The following is a 21,194-nucleotide window of genomic DNA, read 5'->3' on the forward strand; positions in this document are numbered from 1 at the left end:
CTAGTTCTCCCTTACCACCTCCTTAAAATCTTCTCTAGTAGTTCAGAATTTTAAAAACCTAAAAGGTTTTATACATTTTTGAGCACTTCCACCATAAGAGAGAATCATAGAGGCATGGTCAGAACTAGTCTTGGCAAGATGTTGGAGATCCAAGTTTTCCACCAACATCTGAAAAGTTTGATTGGAGATAATTCTATCAAGACTTTTAAAAATACAGTCTTCATCAGATCTTCCATTCCACCAAGTGAAAGGACTACTAGAGAAAGTAGTATCATACAATTCACAAGATTTAATACAACAAGAAAAATCTTCATACTCTTGGGGAAATACAGGAAGACCCCCTATCTTCTCTTCTTCATTAAAGATAACATTGAAATCTCCTTCAACTAACCATGGAATAATAAAGTTATAATTAATGAAATACAGAGAATCTCATAATTCCAATCTTTTATCAGTAGAATATTTAGCATAAATCATAGTTGTAAGAAACTGTTTATCATCTTCCAGGATCAATTGAAGAGAAATTTGTTGGTCAACATCATATATCACCCCCACTTGGATATGTTCTCTCACAAAGATCCAAATCTGACCATTGGAATTGTAATTAGCATAACTTATTTCCAATCTTCTGTTATAAATTTGAATTTGGCTAGTGTCTTGAAAAGTTCCATTAAAACAATTAGGAAAAACTTGTGATGTCTGTGAAGCATTTGAACTCTATGAAATGCATTCTGAGTTCTCACATATCTAATATTCCATAATAGAGCTTTAATCATTTAAAAGATGCCTTCCCAACCCTCTTGGCTTATATCCTTGTAGGTTTAAGTTTTGTCTCTATCTTCCCTTTACCTTTTTAGACTTAGATAAACCTTGAGGGGATAATCCATCCAATTTAAGAACCTCTTCTGCATTTAGCTAACTATTAACTTCCTCATTATCTTCATAACAATCATCTTGTTAGATAGCTAGTTGCATTTACTCCTTTACATGGTATGATACCAAGGTATGTAGTTTCTCCATGGGTGGAGATTTTTGACCTCCATTATAGTTATTAATCAAAGATATACATTCTGCATTAATGATGATTAAGCTATTTTCCTCTGCAATACTAGTAGGAGGGTACTGCCATTCACATGTTTCCCCAGCCACCATTTGAAGAGGAGTATGATACTTAGCTTCTGTCAATTCTCTTCTTAGATTAACTTGAGCCTCATCCTTCTTCACCATAACTAGTACTAAAGATGTCTTATTTTCTTCTTCCTTCATTTTTTTGTTCTCATGTATTAATGTTTGTTGTTCTCCTTCTTCTTTGTCAGTAGATATTGCTGATTCTACTGCTGAATTACCTTGTACCTTCTGCATTATAGGACCAATGTCTCCCGACTGCTGTAAGTGATGGTTTTCTCCTTTCTTAATAGTTGACTTCTCATTCCTTTCTCTTATTGTGTCCCTACTAGGGAGGTAACACCTCTTATGTTATCTTTGCTACTCTCTTGCCATGTCCATATTTGTTTCTCCATATATTCCTTCTCTGTAGTTGCTGCTTATGATATGTCTTATTCATTTTTTCCACTTACAGGTACTTTATTAGAAAGCTGGTGCTGACGACATATAGTTAATACATTATCCGATTTCCCATCCCTACCTCATTTGTCTCTACATTAGCATTATTTATTGGACTTTTGTTATTCTCAAAATCTCTATTGCCCTTCTCCTTGTGATTTGCAAAGGCTTGTGATATCCACTCCTTTCTAGAAGAGTAGTCTTGACCATATTTACATGATGAATCATGTAATCCCTTTTCCTCATGTCTTTTAACCTCCATTATTTCCTTTCCTCTTCCTTCTCCCTCTTGATCCTCCACTATATTGGCATCAACAAGTGCAACCAAGGCATTGTTGGAACTACCCTTTCTAGTAATAATTGAGGTTTGAATATGAGACCTTTCAATCATACCTCCTTCTTAATTAAATCTCCTGTTAGTAGGGTTCTAATAGCTTCGGATCACCCTTTTCCTTCTTGTTGTAACAAGCTTGCTAGTATCCTCAATCCTCCCACAATGATCTCTACATGAATTTCAACCTCAATTGTTTTCATCAATTTGGGATGTAAAACTCTACACTCAGTTTCTACATGTCCTTGAAGTTTACAGTTCCTCCAAAATCTAGGCATTATATCATATTAATCCTTGACATATTCCAATCGAGACTCCTTTGTATGCTCATTAATAATCTCCATCTCCAGTTATTTAGGAAAATCCTATAGTAAATCAACTGTACCTTGATCCTAGCACAATTAGGTCTAGTCTTGTTGATAGTATCCATGTATAAATGAAGGGGGCTTACCTACAGCAGATATAATAGAGAACAAGTCTTTTTTTACAAAAACATTGGCTTAAGATCAAGAAAGGATATCCAAGCCATGGTCTGTGTCATTTATTCATCTACCTTGAACTTAGCATCATAAATCAGAGGTCTCATAGAATAAGAGTATCCATCTTTAGCCAATATATAGTAGATACTTTTTGACATCAAGCTTTTGAAATCTTCCTGATGATCTAGACAAATTAGAATGTGTCTTCTCCTTAATAATCCAATCTTGTAGTCGCCTTTGATATTGCATTGTCTAGGGATTATAGATCTAAGTTTTTCTAAATCTGTCAACCCATACGAGAACTTACCAACCACTGCAAACTATAGATTTTCTATAATGTGCATGTGTTCTACTTTATCTTCAGTACACATAATTCTTGGTACTCCATTAATATATTCAATTGTCTCCACTGGACTGGGTCCACTCCAGTGGGATAAATAACATGCTGGTTTTGCATTTTGAGAACATTGGCATAGTTATCACTTTAAGGTTGATCATCAGTAGGCAAACCATTAGGCAAAACAGTAGGCACGTTGGTAACAGTAGGGTTATTAACATCATAAATTGAAGGCAAACTATTGAGATTTAAATAGGGGAACTTGGAATCTCACAACAAACTCGACTAGTCAGCCCCATGACCAGGCTAACCAGTGGCAGAAGTGGCCATAGTCAATGATTAGGTCAACGTGAATAGCTGACAGTGGCAAGTTATCAATATTAGTAATTGTATTATACTTTATCTAATAAATATTGAAAAGTGATTAATTGATATTCACATTTAACAAATTATCTTAATTGATATGTTTACATTGTGAAACGTATATATTGATAAAGTTTAATGAAATATGTGGCATAACTATCTTTTGGAAAAAATTATCTAAATACACCAATGTCACGATCCAAACTAGGGCCTAGGCATGGCATGATAAGTAAGATTTTTGAAGAAACTGCAACCAAGCCTCTTAGCATACCATAAACATACATAAGATAATAAATAAATGGAAGCTCATAAAACTCCAAGAAGACATATCATAACTAGAGTGAATCAAGACAAAATAAACTTTATACAAATATGTCCAACATGCCTCTACATGACTACATAGGTAGGGACTAGGACATGTTCCTAGCTCATCCTCAATGAAAGTAAGGATGCAACATAAAATAGTCTCAAAACCTCATCATAGTCTAGAAATGACAATAAGAGGAAAGAATGACTTAGTTTGCCCTCAAATCATAAGGACTCACCACACAATCTTCAAATGAATCACCGACTAGCCATAAGAGTAAGATGGAGCATCCATCCCTACATTATAATATAATGTAGGCAATGAAGTATGTGTTAGTACGTTTGAATATAGGCAATGCATAATAAAACCATGTTGTGCAAATGACCATTTTGAATCGCATGAAAAAGAAGTAATAAAATCATAAGTAGACATAAGAAGAATCAATGCACCATAAACGAGAAGGGTATCATATAAAAGTAAAGGATATGAGTAGTCTTGTAAAATTTCATATGGACCATACATATGCGGGAGATAACTATAACCGATTTAAGACCATGCGAGCTATTACATAGAATCCAATGATCCCCACATCGAGAAGGGGGAGGCTACTTCCTAAGGTAGACTCCGTCTCATGAACATGTGCTATATATGGATTCAATAGTTAGGCCATAAAGGCAATCCTATGGTGGCAACATAGTGAAGGGACTAGATATTTCTACTAAGGACCCCTTGGGTTGAGTCTCCACCTCAACGTCCTCTCATTTCTAAGTCAACATCCCACGGAATACATACCATATCATAAATCATACTTGTCATAAATCATAAGCTTTCCATAATCATAATTCATAAAATTTATTCACAAGAATAACTCATTATCATGTGATTCATGTAATGTGGGTGTAGGTCTTCCATCTTACGAATCCTTTTCATAAAAGCATCATTAGAGTCTTAGGTCACCCTCTTACATAAAACGTGCTTGAATAATTGAAATTCATTATCACGACTTATACTTGAAATTAAGGGTAAAACATGAATACATGATCAATTGACTTAGAAATCGTGAAATTAGATTAAAAACATGTATGATTATATACTTTACATCAACCTATACATAATTCATGAAGATAATATCAAGAGAAAGTATAATTGAAGATATCCATAATCTATATCATGAACCCTAAGGATCAATGTAGGAGAATTCATAGTAAAAATCTTCAATTCCATGCAATAACCAATAATTTATATTAAAATAGACTCATAATCATAATTAGAATAATAATTCATGTAATTGAAGTAGAGATCACAAAACCCATAAGAATACATAATTGAATTTATCAAAAAGGCCGAGAATTTATTGCGCTCCATGGGTGAAAATACCCTTGAATGAAATACTCACATACCTTGATTGAGAATACCAAAGAAACTTGAAGAAATTGAAACTTTTGATGGAGAGCTTGAGAGAATTCCTTGAAGTTCTTCAATGGAGTTTCTGAGATCTTTTGTAGAGAGAATAATTTGAATCGGTGAATTATGGTAGAATAAATGAGATTAGGGGTTTAGAGTAGTTTATAGGGTCAAATTAGGTCCTAAAAACGTCCAAGTTCATTAACTTATAGTTAGGGAAATGTCTAAAATGTTCCCACTTAAAAACTAAATTCCAACAAAAAATCATACCCAGGTCTGCGATGCGAACTTGTTCCTTGATAGGCCAATTTTGAGTGAATGAGAATTTGGCCATATTTTGACTAGGGGAGAAATTGCACAATGGGGGAGCAGGACCTGTCGCGTTCTCTACAGGAAGTGAAATTTCTTGTAAAAATTTATCTTCCAAAATATGTGACCTAAAAATCCACCGAGGCTATTTTTGCAATGTTTAACCTTATTATAGTATATTTCAACCTCCAAACACTCGGGACATTACAATATCTACCCCTTGGGAGCATTCATCCTCAAATAAGGTAGTACTAGCTTGAAACAAGTAGAATGTATAGATAACAACCCAACATGAATGTAAATATTGCAATTTAAACATTATTTAAAATCAGGTGCATGAGTATGCATGGATGTAATGAGACATAGAAAGGTTGGAGCGTGAGAGTTTTGAGGATTTGAACATGAAGAGCTAAATACCTTATGTCAAAATGGAGGGAAAGAGATAAGGATAACATTTCATTATGTCCGCTTCCATTTCTCCTGTAGCACTTTCAACCTTTTGGTTCCTCCAAAAGACTTTAACGGATGTAACTTCCTTGTTTCTAAACCTTTTAACTTGGTGGTCAAATATTTCTACCAAAACCTCCTCATAAATCAAGAATTCTTCAACACACATTACCCAAAGGTACAATGTCATTGGGATCACCAAAACATATCCTAATCTTCAATACATGGAATACAGATGAACCAAGGATAACTCCAATGGAAAATAAAGTTCATAGGCCACCATACCAATATGCCTATCCTATATTGGACTACATACCTTGGACTAAGCTTTCCCTTATTTCCGAAATACATTACCCCTTTCATTGGCAAAATCTTCAAGTAAACCCAATCTTCCACATCGAATTCAAGTTCTCTCTTTCTAACATTCGAATAGGACTTTTGATGACTTTGGGAAGCCCTTAACCTTTATCGAATAAATTTGACCTTTTCCAAATCCTCAAACACTAGCTCGATCCTAACAAGGTACCCTCTACCACTTCAAACCATCCAATAGGTAATCAACACCTTCTCTCATACAAAGCTTCAAATGGTGCCATTCTGATACTTAAATGGTAACTATTGTTGTATGAAAATTCAACTAAAGCTATGTGATCATCCCAACTTCCTTTGAAATCAAGCACACAAACCCTTAACATGTCTTCTAGAGTTTGGATTGTTCTTTTGTCTTGTCCATTGGTTTGAGGATGAAATGCAGTACTTAGCTTAACTTTGGTGCCAAGACCCTTTTGAAAATATTTCCAAAAATGAGAAGTGAATTGAGTACCAAGATCTGAAATGTTGGATAATGGAACACCATGTAACTTTACCAATTCCAAAATTTTCATCTTAGCATAATCTTCGGCAATATTAGAAGTCTTAATCAGTAGAAAATGGACTGACTTGGTCATTCTATCCACTATCACCCAGATAGAGCCATGTTGTTTTCGGGTACGAGGCAAACCCATTATGAAGTTCATGTTCACATCACTTCACTTTCAAGTAGGAATTTTGATATCTTGGGATAGACCTCCCGGTCTTTGATGTTCAACTTTCACTTGTTGGCAATTTGGACATTCCACTACAAACTTTTCTATGTCCCTCTTCATACAACCCTCTAACACATTTCCCTCAAATCTCTATACATTCTGGTGGAACCAGGATGTATAGAGTATCAAGAGCTATGGGATTCACCCAAAATCATTTCTCTTAGGCCATCAACATTAGAAATACATAACCGACCTTGGTTACGAAATACTCTACCTCTTGAGAGAAAATCTCAATCTTTTTATCAACCACATATTTCTTCAATTCAACTAAACTTAGATCCATGTCTTTCTTTGCCTTATATCCACTACAAATGACGATTCTGAACCATTTTGAACAACAATACCGCACTCAGAACCACTCAACTTTACCCCCAAACAGGCTAATCAGTGCACATCTTTAACCAACTTCTTCTTGTTATCTTTAACATAAGCAACACTATTTATTAATAACTAACTAAGAGCATCAATAACAATATTTGCTTTATCCAGATGGTAAAACACACTCATATCATAATTTTTTAATAGTTCAAGCCACTCTTTTGCCTAAGGTTCAAGTCTCTTTGTCTAAACACATAGTGCAAGTTTTTGTAGTTGGTAAATATGTCAACATGCACCCCATAAACATAGTGACGTCAATTTTTCAATGCAAGAACAACCGCCATCAATTCAATATCATGAGTTGGATACTTTTGTTCATGCACTTTTAGTTTTCTAGAGGAATATGCTATGACCTTGCCATGTTGTATCAAAAAATAATCCAATCCAACCCGTGAGGTATCACCATATACAAAAAAACCATTTGTACCTTTTGGAAATATCAAAATAAGAGCCATCATAAGACGGTCCTTCAATGTTTGGAAACTTCTTTCACACTCATCGACCATTGAAACTTCACCTTCTTTTGGGTCAAATTAGTCAAAGGCGATGCAATAGATGAAAATATTTCTACAAATATTCTTTACATCTAAACAGAGCAGCGTAGAAATACTGCTACCTTTATAAATCTACCACTACTGCTGCATATATCAATATCAACTCTAGTTACGTTAATGTATCAAGTATAGCTATTCAAATATAGGAGCAAAGATTGTCAATGACCTATGCTTGTCCCTCTTATATGTATGTGTTGGACCACATCCTTTAAAATTATATCACTATATAATCTTCCATGCTTGAATTTGCACTTATTTCTTTTGGGCCAAATCAATGTGATAAGCATAGCAAAGGCAACTGTCGTGACTTGTGCTGTTGTTTCCTTTTTTCTTGCTTTGTACTCACCCATTACACCTCAACATTCCAGTCATGAATGGGTCTTTGAAACCCTAACCAAGCATACAACCTAGACTATAATAGTTTAGTCTTTCCACATTCAAAACATAGGTAATCAAGCATTTCCAAGTTCTATCCACAAAAGATGCAATCAGGGGACACTTGTATTACATACTTAAGTAGCCTCTTCACTGTGGCCAATCTTGTTTATAGGTCTAACGATAATATGAATTTGAATCTTGGATGAACTTTAGTATGAAATATAATACTCTTCCAAATAACTTTAGGCATTTGAGGCATAAGATATGTGTACATCATATGAACTGAGAAATTGGTCTTGTAACACCTTTGAAAATATTATTTATATTATTTTCTATCACTGGTTGCCCAAGCATTATCCACATCCTGTCCTCTAATATTTTCCGCACTACCTAAGAAGCATTCTTTGGTATTTGCATAAGTTCAAAAGACCAGTTTTTGATATAGTACCCATGAACCCATTGTATTCATAAACATTTCTTCATTCTAGCCACATTCCATAATTGCTTAAGAATAGTTGCTCTATTCCATAAGACTAAGTTTGTGATATTCAGCCCACCAGCAGCTACAAGTTTGCATACATTTTTCCAAGAAACCAAAGCCTTTTTTGAGATTGTAACAGATTCAGTCTAAAGAAATGTCCTACAAAGTTGTTTTATATTCTTTATTACTTTCTTAGGCATAAGAAAAAGTTGTGCCCAATATGCTTGCATACCACATATCACTGATTTGATCAACTATAGTCTACCAGTATAAGAAATCATTTTTGAAGACCAACAGGTTATCTTGGGAGTTATCTTATCAAGCAATGGCATATACTGGCCGATATGTAGTTTCTTAGAAGCCAAGGCCACTGGAAGGTACCTAAAGGGTAAGGATCCTTCAACAAATACCAATTTTTCTATAATCTCCTATTTTTTATGATCAAGAACCTCAACAATGTAGATTGAACTCTTATCCAGATTGGCCTGTAACCCCGAGGCTTTGGAAAATCTTATGAGTGCACTATTGATCATCCTTACATAGAGTAAATCTGCTCTGCAACACATTAACAATTTATCTGTAAAACATATATGGGTACTACATAATTTCCAACATCTAGGGTGGAAATTAAAGTTCATATCCCAAGTCATCTGATGCATTTCCCTTCCCAGGTATTCCATTGCAAGAACAAATAAGTAAGGAGACATAGGGTCTCCTTGCCTAATCCTTCTTTTAGTAGAAAAGAGGTAGTAAGTCCACCATTCATCATCAATGAGTAAGAAACTATAGAGATGCACTCCATGATCCAATGAACAAATCTACCAGGGAAACTCATAGCTACTAACAATTTTTGCAAGAACCCCCATTCCAATGTATCATATGCTTTCCTTAAGTCCACTTTTAGCACCACTTGGGTGACACCCATTTCCTGGTATAGCCTTTAAAGATCTCATGACTCAACAATATATTGTCTATGATACTTCTCCCCTCAATAAAAACTGATTGTGAGCTACCAACCAGTCGTAAAATAACTACTTTGAGTCTCTGAGTGATCATCTTTGAAATAATCTTGTAAATTGTAGAAACATGCAATAGGTATATATTCCTTCACTTTTGTAGGAGCTGGAACCTTAGGAATCATAGTGATAGTTGTAACATTTACTGTAGACCATAGCTTTCTAGTGTGAAAATAATATTTTACAGAAGCTAGTACATCATTCTCAACCAAATCCCAATTCCTTGTAAAGAACTCTGTTGGAAAATCATCTACCCCAGGAGTTTTATCTTTAGGCATGGCTTTAATAGCTTCTATTTTCTTCTCATCAGACACCTCCTTTATTAATTCTTGTTGTTATTCCATAGTTAGACAAGCACATGCTCAGACATTGTATCTTATGAGTACTAGATCCCATCAAACTAGAAAACACATCTATGAATTCTTGCTCCGCCTGCATTGGATCAGTAAATTTAATGCTAGTATCAGTGTATATAGAGGTGATAGTATTCTGAGAGTTTCTTATCTTCCACTGAGCATAGAAATATCTAGTATTAGAATTATCCACACTCTATCCATTTGGCCCTGGCTTTTTGCCTAAGTGCTTGTTCCTCAATAGAACTTCACTTCTCAAACTCCATTATTAATTTCCTCTCTTCATAAACCTAATCATAATTCAAGATTTGAGTATGTAGAATATCCAGCCTTTCTCTTGCCACACTTAATTTTTGTTTATAAGAAGCCAAATAAGCATTTAGGTCTCTTAGCTGCACTTTTATATTCTTCAATTTATACCATACATTCTCAATAGACTGTATATTTTTCACTTGCCTCCACACTCTATGTACAATCCCCAAAAAATCAAGATGATCCATGATATGAGTAAACAATCAAAAATCTTAAGATGTAGAGTATCATGATAATGACATTGGACAACTATAGGGGTGTGATCTGAAACAGAAGAATTCAAGTACACAACCTCTAAATTTCCCCATTGTTGGATCCAATTGAAGTCTCCTACGGCCCAATCAATTTTACTATAACTCTTTTGTCAATATTTTGTTTATTCCTCCAAGTAAAATGTCATCCCTTGCTTCTGAGTGGTGTGAGTTGCATATTATCCAGTAGCCCTTGGAACCCCTAAATATCACTATTTGTAACAACTAATCCCATTCTATCTGCAGTGCTAAGGACATTATTGAAGTCACTATAGAAACTCAATAGCATCTGAGTTTGGAAGCAGATCTGAATTAATTCTATCTATAAATTTTGTCTTAATTAACTTTATTCCTTGCATAAACCACTGTAATATGATCTATGATTTGGCTCCTGGGTTCTTCAACTAAACAGTGAATATATTCTTCCCTCACATCAAGGATAGTAACACTAAAATGATTCATCCATACTAGACATATTCTTCCATTGTGATGATATCCATAGTTGGTGCATACCATCCTTCCATTAGCTATCTTCTTCAATATACGTTGTGCTCCATGCTCCTTCACTCTAGTTCCAAACACCCAAAAAAATCTATTTTATGTTTTGCAAGAAAACGTTTTACCTCTTTCTGCTTATGGGCCTAGTTCAGGCCTTTAATATTCCATGTGGATATGATCATAGTTGAATAAATGGGAGGGAGTTTCTAGAGCTATGATACACTTTATCCCTGTCCCCATGAGTATTTGTACCAGTGTCCTAAACTTGTTTCTTACCCTTTCTTTGTCTTTGGAATATCTCCTCAAGGGTATCAGTAGGTCCACTTATTTCTACAGTTGGTTCCTCTATATTTGACTCTATTACCATAGGTGCATAAGCCACTACTTCTATATTCACCACTTCTACAGTTGCTTCCTTGACATGCCATTCCTGACGAGGGGGTTTCCTTTTCCTAGGCTTCCTATCCTTTTTCATAGGTGGTGCATTCTGTATTCCTGCAATTTCTCCATGGTATATGCCCATAAATAAGAAACGAATTAAAAAATTGTGGTCTCTAATCATAGGCAACATATTGCTCCCATGGACCTTCCAATTTCAATGTGAATACACTCAATTAAAGGTTGGGATGCATTGACCTCAATGAGTAGTCGTGCATAGGAGATCTTCTTAGTATTAGCTATAAAATTATTTGTACCTATAGGCTCCCCAACTGGTAACCCTGGGAGTTTCACCCAAATAGGGATAACACTGAGCATGGCCTTATCAAATTCAAAATCAAGCTCCCAAGGCCTAAGGATAATTAGTTTATTATTGAAATAGTAAGGTCCTGAGTGAATCACTAGACCCTTATCCTCCTTAGTATTAAATCTGAATATGAAGTACCCATCATCATGCATCAACACCTTAGATTTAGTCACAAAACTCCAAACTCTAGTCACATAATTGTCCTTATGATGCTCCTGAGGTAATTCCCCAACAACATACCCAATCAAAGCCGAGTGCCAGAGCTTTACCTGGTGTTTGATATCATCATCCACAATCATCACAGTAAGGATGCCATTCTTGACAGATGGGGGAGTATACATTAACGCCTTTGCCTCACTATGATTTACTCACTTTTTAGGAATTCCAGTAATAGTAGGAGTTGGTTTCCTAGAAGTACAAGCGTCTGAAAAATAGGGCTCTCTAGATACTGAATCCTTTTCTCCATTTTTGACCTTTTGCACTTGTATCTCCTCCTCCTAGATATTGGTGTCATTTTCTTCTAGAATTGATTGGAAACCTAGTGGTAGAAAATTTCCAAAAGTGATTGGTGGTCTCTACTGGGGATTTCATCTGTCGGTGTGATATATGTCATAGCCTATGTATTAAATGTGTCACCTTCCATCATATTATTGCTATCTCGATGGAAAAATCACTGCTTTCTATTATGCGCCGAGAGAAAAATAATGTGTCTATCGATCACCCTCAATACAAATAGCTCCAAATTATCTATTCTTGGAATAGGATATTTGTTCTTTATGGTGACCTTATTCAATTTTCGGTAGTATATACACATATGAACTGACCCATCTTCTTTCTAACAAATAATACAGGAGCACCACATGGTGAAATACTTGGCCTAATGAAACCCTTATCTAACAAATCTTTTAATTGTTCCTTCAAATCCTTAAGTTCTGTTGGGCCATACGATAAGGAGGGATAGAGATGGGTTGAGTATTGGGAAGAAAATCTATACAAAAATGAATTTCCCTTACAAGATAAATACCAGGCAAGTCCTCAGGAAACACTTTGGGGAATTCATTTACAATGGGAACCAAATCAATAGTAGGAGCTTCAGAATTTTTATCCATAACCCACACTAGGGGATAGATACACCCCTTAGAAATCATTCTTTGGGATTTTAGGCACGATATGAATTGTCCCCTGAATACCGAATCATTACCCTTCCACTCAAGAATCAACTTATTAGGAAATTAGAATTTGACCATATGAGTTCTACATTTAATGGATTCATAGGAACCATGTAGCCAATTCATACCAAGAATAACATCAAAATTGATCATGTTAAGTTCACCAAGATCATGAAGTATTATTATGCAAGACTGACATGGGGCAATCTTTATAGACTTTCTTGGCTAAAACAGAATCACCAACAGGAGTATAAATCAAAAAAGGCTCTAGCAAGATTTTGGGACATATATCAAATCTTATAGCAAGGTAAGGAGTAATGATGTATAATCTGTCACCCAGATCAAGTAAAGCATGAGCATCAAAATCAAAGACCCGCAGCATACCCATTACCACATCGGAAGACTCCTCAATATCTTGCCTAGCTTGGAGTTCATAGACCCTATTTGGCATAGGCCACCACCTTGTTGAACTTGTCCACCTTGAGTATCTTGAACTTGAGGACGTCCTTCTCTCCTATTTTTAGGGCATTCAGAGACCTTGTTCCCCATTTTACCATATCCAAAACAAGCACCCGTAACAAACAAATTTTTACCTCCAGAGTTTTTCCCACACTTGGAATACTTGGGAAAAGTAGACCCACTAACACCACCACCTTGGGCCTTAAGGTTGGACAACCTATCTTTGTCAAATCTTTGGGCAGAAGCTTGTGAAGAACCTCGGCCTTGGAACATTTGGGTTTGTTGAAACCGACCATTACAACCCTAGATTTGGATTGAGAAAACTCACTTCAAATCGATCTCTCTTGGACTCTCTCACATTCCTCTCTTTAAGCTTCTCCCCTTTAATTTGTTCGGCATATGTCATGAGCCTAAAAATATCCATCTCTTTGATGAACATTGTGGTTCGACATTCTTTAATCACCAAGTCCGACACACCCGAAATAAATTTATTCATTCAGGCATAAGAGTCAGCTACCAAAAAAGGAGCATACTTTGACAACTTTGTGAACTTGACGGCATACTCCTCACATTCATATTACCTTGCTTAAGATTGATGAACTCAAACACTTTTGCCTCCCTCAATTCAAGTGGGTAAAAGCTGTCAAGAAATGCAACCTTGAAGTTCTCCTAAGATATAGGATCTCCTTCAACTATTTTAACCTTCCATTGATTGAACCATACTTGAGAAACATCCTTGATTTGGTAGGTCATCAACTTCGCTTTCTCCTCCGAAGATACCCCCATAATAGAAATAATCTTATGCACTTCATCAATAAAATCTTGGGGATCCTTATCAACCTTGGACTCATAAAACTCGCGAGGGTTTATCCTTGTAAAGTCCCTAACTCTTGAAGTTGGTGTAGACATATTTGGAGGAGCCACTACTCCTTGGTTCACTTGAGTAGTAATGACTTGAGCTAGAATAGATATGGTGGTTCAAAATTCGGCATGAGTAACTTGATCGGCTAGAGGATCATTACGAGCTTGAGGAGTTTGTCCCTCATTAGCGTCAACCCCTCTTTGATATGAAGCTCCTCTTGGAGGTATTTTTTGAAAATTGCAAAACAAAATTATTAGAGGAAAAAGACTTAGAGCTCATTTGGATTGGCTGAAAAAAGGTAGCTTTTAAGACAAAAAAAATAAAAAGTCAAACTAAAATGACTTTTAAGTTTAAAAAAAAAGTAGGGAGATTCCTACTTTTGGTTTTTAACTTTTCTAAAGTCATTTAAAACTTATCTTAAATCATTTTTAATTTTTCTAAACACTCTGAAAGCCTAAAAAATGACTTGAAATTAGGTTGGACCAACTTTTAAGCCAATCCAAATAGACTCTTAGGGTACACTCTATCGCATGACATAGATCATAAAAGAAGTAAAACTTTCCTAATACGCCTCATAGCCTCGTACTCATAGATGTGGCACACTTCAAACCCATGAAAAAGACTCTCTTTGATGCGATATGTTGAAATTCTGAGGATATTTCAAAACCTGGTGCTCTAATACCAAGTTTGTCACGATCTAAACTAGAGCCTAGGCATGAAAGGAAAATTATGATTCTTGAAAAAACCCCAACCAATATTCTTAGCATATCATAAGCATACATAAGGTAATAAATAAATAGAAGCTCATAAAACTCCAAGAAGACATATCATAACTAGAGTGAATCAAGAAAAAATAGACTTTATACAAATAGGTCCAATATATCTCTACATGACTACATAGGCGGTGACTAGGACATATTCCTAGCTCATCCTCAATGAAAGTAAGGACGCAACATAAAATAGTCTCAAAACCTCATCATAGTCTAGAAATGACAACAAGAGGAAAGAATGACCTAGTTTTCCCTCAAAGCATGCGGACTCACCACACAATCTTCAAATGGATCACCAACTAGCCACAAGAGTAGGATGGAGTGTCCATCCCTACATTGTAATATAATGTAGGAAATGAAGTATGTGTTAGTATATTTGAATATACTAGGCATGTAGGCAATGAAATACATAATAAAACTATGTTGTGCAAATGACCATTTCGAATCGCATGATAAAGAAGTAGAAAAATCATAAGTAGGCATAAGAAGAATCAATGCACCATAAACCATAAGGGAATCATATAAAAGTAAATGATAGGAGTAGTCTTTTAAAACATCATAAGGACCATACATATGTGGGAGGTAACCGTAATAGACAATAAGATCATGCGAGCTATTACATGGAATCTGATGATGCACACATCAAGAAGAGAGAGGCTACTTGCCAAGATAGACTCTATATCATGAGCATGTTCTATATGTGGATCCACTAGGTAGGCCATAAAGGAAATCCTACAATGGAAACATAGTTAAGGGACTAGAAATTGCTACTATGAACTCCTTGGGTTGAGCCCCCACCTCAAAGTCCTTTCGGTGCTAAGTCAACATCCCACAAAATACATATCATACCATAAATCATACTTCTCATGAATTGTAAGCTTTCTATAATTCAAAGAATTATTCATAAGAATAGCTATTTATCATGTGATTCATGTAATGAGGGTGTATGCCTTCCATCATTATGAATCCTTATCATAAAGATATCATTAGGTTCTTAGGTCACCCTCTTACATAAAACGTGCTTGAATGCTTGAAATTCATGATCATGACTTATACTTGAAATTAAAGTAGAAACATGAATACATGATCAATTGACTTGAAAATCATAAAATTGGATTAAAAACTTGCACGATCATATACTTAAAAAGCGATTTATTACTCGGATTGGTTCTCGCATCCCTGTGCCCAAAAGGATATCAACCCATATGAAAATAATATCAAGAGAAAATATAATTGAAGATACTCATAATCCATATCATGAATCCTAAAGATCAATGTAGAAGAATTCATAGTAAAACTCTTCAATTCTTGCAATAACCATCAATTTATATTAAAATATACTCTCAATCATAATTTATTTAATTGAAGTAGAGATCATAAAACCCATATAAATACATAATTGAATTTATCAAAAAGGGTAAACATTTATTGGGTTCCATAGGCGAAAGTACCCTTGCATGAAGTACCCACATGCCTTGAATGACAAGATCAAAGAAACTTGAAGAAATTGGGAATTTTGATGGAGAGCTTAAGAGTTTTTGTAGAGAGAGAATTATTTGAATAGGTGAATTATAGTAGAATGAATGAGATTGGGGGTTTAGGATAGTTTATAGGGTCGAATTAGGTCCTAAAAACATCCAAGTTCATTAACTAATAGTTAGAAAAATTTCCAAAGTGTCCCCACATAAAAACTGAATTCCGATGGAAAATCATACCTAGGTCCGTGACGCGGACTTGTTCCCTGATAGGCCAATTTTGAGCGAATGAAAATTTGATTAGATTTTGACTTGGGGAGTAATTACACAGTGGGGGAGCAGGTTTGTTATGCGGACCTATCGCGCACCCTACTGGAAGTGCAATTTCTGGGAAAAATTTATCTTTCAAAATACGTGACCTAAAAATCTACCAAGGCCATTTTTGCAATGCTTAATCTTATTATAGCATATTCCAACCTTCAAACGCGTGGGATATTACAAAAACTTATTTTATCATATTCTCTAAAATTCTCTACCATTTGAAAAAATTACTAAAAATTCTACTCTCTTCTATTCTCGGATACATCACTTTATGCGATGTATCAGTTAGATACATCACTTTACATGATATATCAAGACATTGAGTGATGTATCCGAATGCTGAATGATATATCTGGAATCGAGACGTGATGTATCGAGACGTTGAGGGATATATTCAGAACTGAGTTGCGATGTATCGTGGCATTTTTGGGATGTATCCAGATTCCACAAAATTTAAGGATTTTTGTAATTTGAAAAAGAATAAGGATAGGATGTAATTTGCTCTTAAAAATTATGGAATTTGTGTAATCCCTACTAACTTTTTCATCCTCTCATAAAAAGCATAATTAGTACTCCTCTCATATAATATTAGTTATCCACCATACTATGAATAATGTTTCAAATTATTTATGAATTTACAAAATCAAGATAGAATTAATTAAAAAAATTCACTTTAGCCTATCAATTAGTTATTTTTTGAAAGTGTAAACAAGTTTGTAAAGTCTTAAAAAGGTTCTTAAGGGTAAAATTTACAAAACTACCCTTCTTATTTATGATTTCTGAATTGGTGTGCAAAGGTAAAAGTAAAAAAATAATATGAGACAAAGGAAGCATTGATTTTAACATATGTATAAAATTCTATTAATAAATAAAGGAGATCACACAAAATTTAAATTTAAATTTTTACCTTTCTTATCTATTTCAAATTTCTTTGCTTACGACTATAATGATTTGTCCCGTCGTTATTAAAAATATCCGCGATAAAATATCTAAATTTAAAATTTTGTATATCTAGTCGAGATCCGCTCTACCTTGGCTAACAAAGATTTAGTTTTACGCTGAGAGAATTGAAGAGGAACTACCTAGGATTACTATAGTAGGGTAGCGAGCCCTAGGATGCAATAGCAGTACCCAACAATGGCCCTAGCAAAAATAAACCCTTTTTATTCTTATTTCAAGTTCTAAAAGGGTTGCCTCTCCCTAAAAATTTTCTAGGGCTATTCTTAAGAGAAAATAATTGATAGCAGAGAGCCAATGCTCTCGAGAACTGCATCTCTGAATCTCATTTTAGCAAGTTGAATATTTATTGATTGGTCTTCAAACATACTTGGAGTTCCGAATTGACTTAGATGCATTTATACCTTTAAGTTTAATAGTTATTGATGGATGTTCAGACATGTTTGATCTTATGACATGACTATGATGCTTAAGATTGTATGAGTTACCGTCTGATGAAATCATTGCCTTTTTGTGTAGTAAGTATACTTATATTATGGTATATTGAGTTATTTGTGTGAGAGTGGTAATTGTAAAAAAGGAAGTCATAGATTATGAGTGGTTCGGAGCCTAGATAAGCTTCTGGATAGTTACATCTATTCAGAGAGATGATACCATATCAATATGGTACTTGGATGAAGCTGCCCCTGCAGGTCATGGCTATTGGGGACAAATAAGACCTCTAGCGTGTGTGTACACCTTAGAGTTTTTGTGTGAGTTGTTATTGAGATTTTTGAAATAGTTGATGGTTGTGTGACCTGTTATTTGATATGATCTATTCTGTTGTAATTATACTTGTTACTTGGTGAACTATTACTATGTATTGGATGTCTAATAATATAGTTGAGGGGGCTAATCACTAGATATATTTGTCTTATAAAAATAAAGGTCTGAGGGTTAGAAACGAATGAGGGTGATTGGAGTGGTGTAGGGTCTTCATATTGAACTCATGATTTGTATGTTATGTGGTGTGATTAAGCATTGTTGATTCAGGATGCTTAAAAGTACGTGTGGCGTGTGGATACTACTCTTACTACATCCTTTTTTGGGTGTAGATGTGTTGTAAATTGACTAGAAATCTTTTACGTGAAGCGGTGATTAATCATCCTCAACTTCTGCATATTTATTTTCGATGAAAGTTGTGTTCTTTTCTTGTCTTATTTTATTTAGAAGATCTTGTACATGCTTACACGAGGTCATGGCAGTCAATTGTTAGTTCAAAGTAACATTTATATTATTAATGATACTGAATTTTGTAAGTTTGACCTTGAAAAGTGTATCTAATATGTTTTAAAAGATTTGTGACTGATTTTCCACAAAATTTTAGTTGGGTGGTAAGGGCTCCACTATCTAGTTAGGAATAGAGTAGGTGCCCGCACGATTTTATAATTTGAATCGTGACAATAACCAATAACTATCCCATGAGTTTAGCAAGTTCTCTCATAAATTCTTTCTTCTCTTTTCTCAACAATGGATATACAACAATTATATTATATAGTATAATATTATGCACTATTACTTTTATATGATATAATATTATTTTATACTTTCAATGTGATTGTCCAAATAATTTTATATCATGCATTCTGGTTATTTTAATATATATAATAAAAATACACATAACTATTAAGTTTTTTTGGTAAACAGAGAGCTATATTAATAATAAAAAATCTACCGAGAACAGAGTTGTGACTGAGCCACAGTAGTTTTGGTTGCCACTATTCCACCAATAATATTTACAACAAATATAAAAGACATATTATAAGTGTTACTACACATTGTACTACTAATATCATATATAGTAGAAGAATTATGATTCAAGACATTTATCCTCCTAATGGAGATGGTGCAGGTTTCATCGTTAATCCAAATATTTTTCAGTGATGGTGGCAGTTTTCAAAAAGCTGCATAGAAGTGGGATTTTTAGTAGTGGTGGTGGATATCGACTCTAGTCTATCAACAAGTCAATTTTGTTCTTTATAGATGTGTTCCACTTGCGGGCTATTTAGCCTCCGAAGGAGGCCCCTGAAATCATTCAAATTATTTGTTAGGGCTGAGAAACTGATGCGTCAATTTTTACTTTCATAGAGTGAAAATTTAATTGGACAACCTTTCAAAAGTTCATGTAATTCAGCGTGAAATATTAGCGATAGTAGAAGAACATATAAATTCAACTTTCATAGGCCAGTCCTATCCCAAAAGACCCTACCCAACCTTACTAGATTTGTATTAGAGTAACTTCAATATTAAGCATATAATGAGAAGACTGTGGTGGTTTCCACGTAAGACTTAGTGGGATAGTAGAATGCATATGGTTTATTTTGCCTTCTAGAAATCAAAGTTCACAAGCTAGAGTTTTGACGATATTATAATCAATTGTGAGAGGCTTAAGATACAAAAAAGAACTTATTGTGTTACATTCAAATGAGCCATAAACAAAAAGGGATGAAAACTAGAAAATAGACATGGTCTAAAGTTTTGTTGAAATAAAGGTGTACGAATCTACGTAACCATTAAGATAGTTCAGGGTACTGAGTTGTAAGGAATCATATGAAAGGATGCAATGCCTATGTAGTCCCAAAGATGGTCAAGTTTTGGGAAATATATCAAAAGATGATTGATACTTTTAAATTTTGTAGTATCACCCAATCTATATATGGTGTTAGGCAGACATTGATATTATGTGGCAACCTAGCTGTTGGTAAGCGATTGCGAATAATTTCCATAAGAAGTGCTTAAGATTTGGGAGTATTTTGTGCTGCCAAATCTAACATAAATAATCAAATACGGATGGGCAACCTGACAAAGCCTCGCAAGGCCCCAAATAATTCAATCATAGGAGTTTGCAAATAGTGGAAAGTGGACTGAATGGTTGATGTGATATCCCACTCCCTTTGTGGATGGTAAAAACTTACCATTTTATACAGTTCTTGTTAGGGAAGTGGCCCAATAATGGTTCATGTAATAATAGCTCCCCGAGCACTTTAAGGGTTTGACCAAAAGAATATGTGTACCAAGAGCATATGTTCACACAAGACCTGCTTGATAATAAGACCATCCCCGTGTGAGACTATTCTAAGTACGATACACACAATAATGAGAGGCAAATGCATTGTTTGACCTGGAAATACTTGATTCAAATCATGACACTCAAGTGGGCTAACATCTCAACATCTCAATAAGGGTTAATTTAAATGTCAAGTCAATCTCATAATAAAAGTCTCACAGTACTTAAGGTATAAGGTAGCTCAATCTCAAGACTCAATACTTGAAAGTAAGATTTAAAACAGACTCTGAAAGTACCTATCTGACTCAACTCTGAATCTATCTCCAAAGCCTCTATCAACTATCAAAAAGGTGTCAAGACAAGCCTGCGGCTACCTCAAAAGAAACCACTCATAAGTAATAACTCAAATAAATGTGATTCCTTCGAAAGAAAGAAGGTCTCACCATTATCAAGAAGGAAAAGATCTTCAACGAGGCGCTTGTTGATGATCTCTAGCACATGTATCTGCATCATAAAACTATATAGGTCAAATGGCATCAGTACA

The 21,194-nt window shown here is 34.9% G+C and overlaps 1 long non-coding RNA gene across 1 annotated transcript; it reads right to left on the bottom strand.

The window, feature by feature from the left end:
- Positions 1-3,409: 3,409 nt before the first annotated feature.
- Positions 3,410-12,127, bottom strand: LOC129876865 (uncharacterized). The gene is made up of 2 exons (XR_008763428.1): positions 11,861-12,127; positions 3,410-3,676 (listed from the first exon to the last, which is right to left on the bottom strand). It is a non-coding gene; the product is annotated as an uncharacterized LOC129876865 (long non-coding RNA).
- Between the last annotated feature and the right edge of the window lie 9,067 nt (positions 12,128-21,194).

This window comes from Solanum dulcamara, chromosome 12 (genome assembly GCF_947179165.1).
Source record: "Solanum dulcamara chromosome 12, daSolDulc1.2, whole genome shotgun sequence".
NCBI classification, from domain to species: Eukaryota; Viridiplantae; Streptophyta; class Magnoliopsida; order Solanales; family Solanaceae; genus Solanum; species Solanum dulcamara.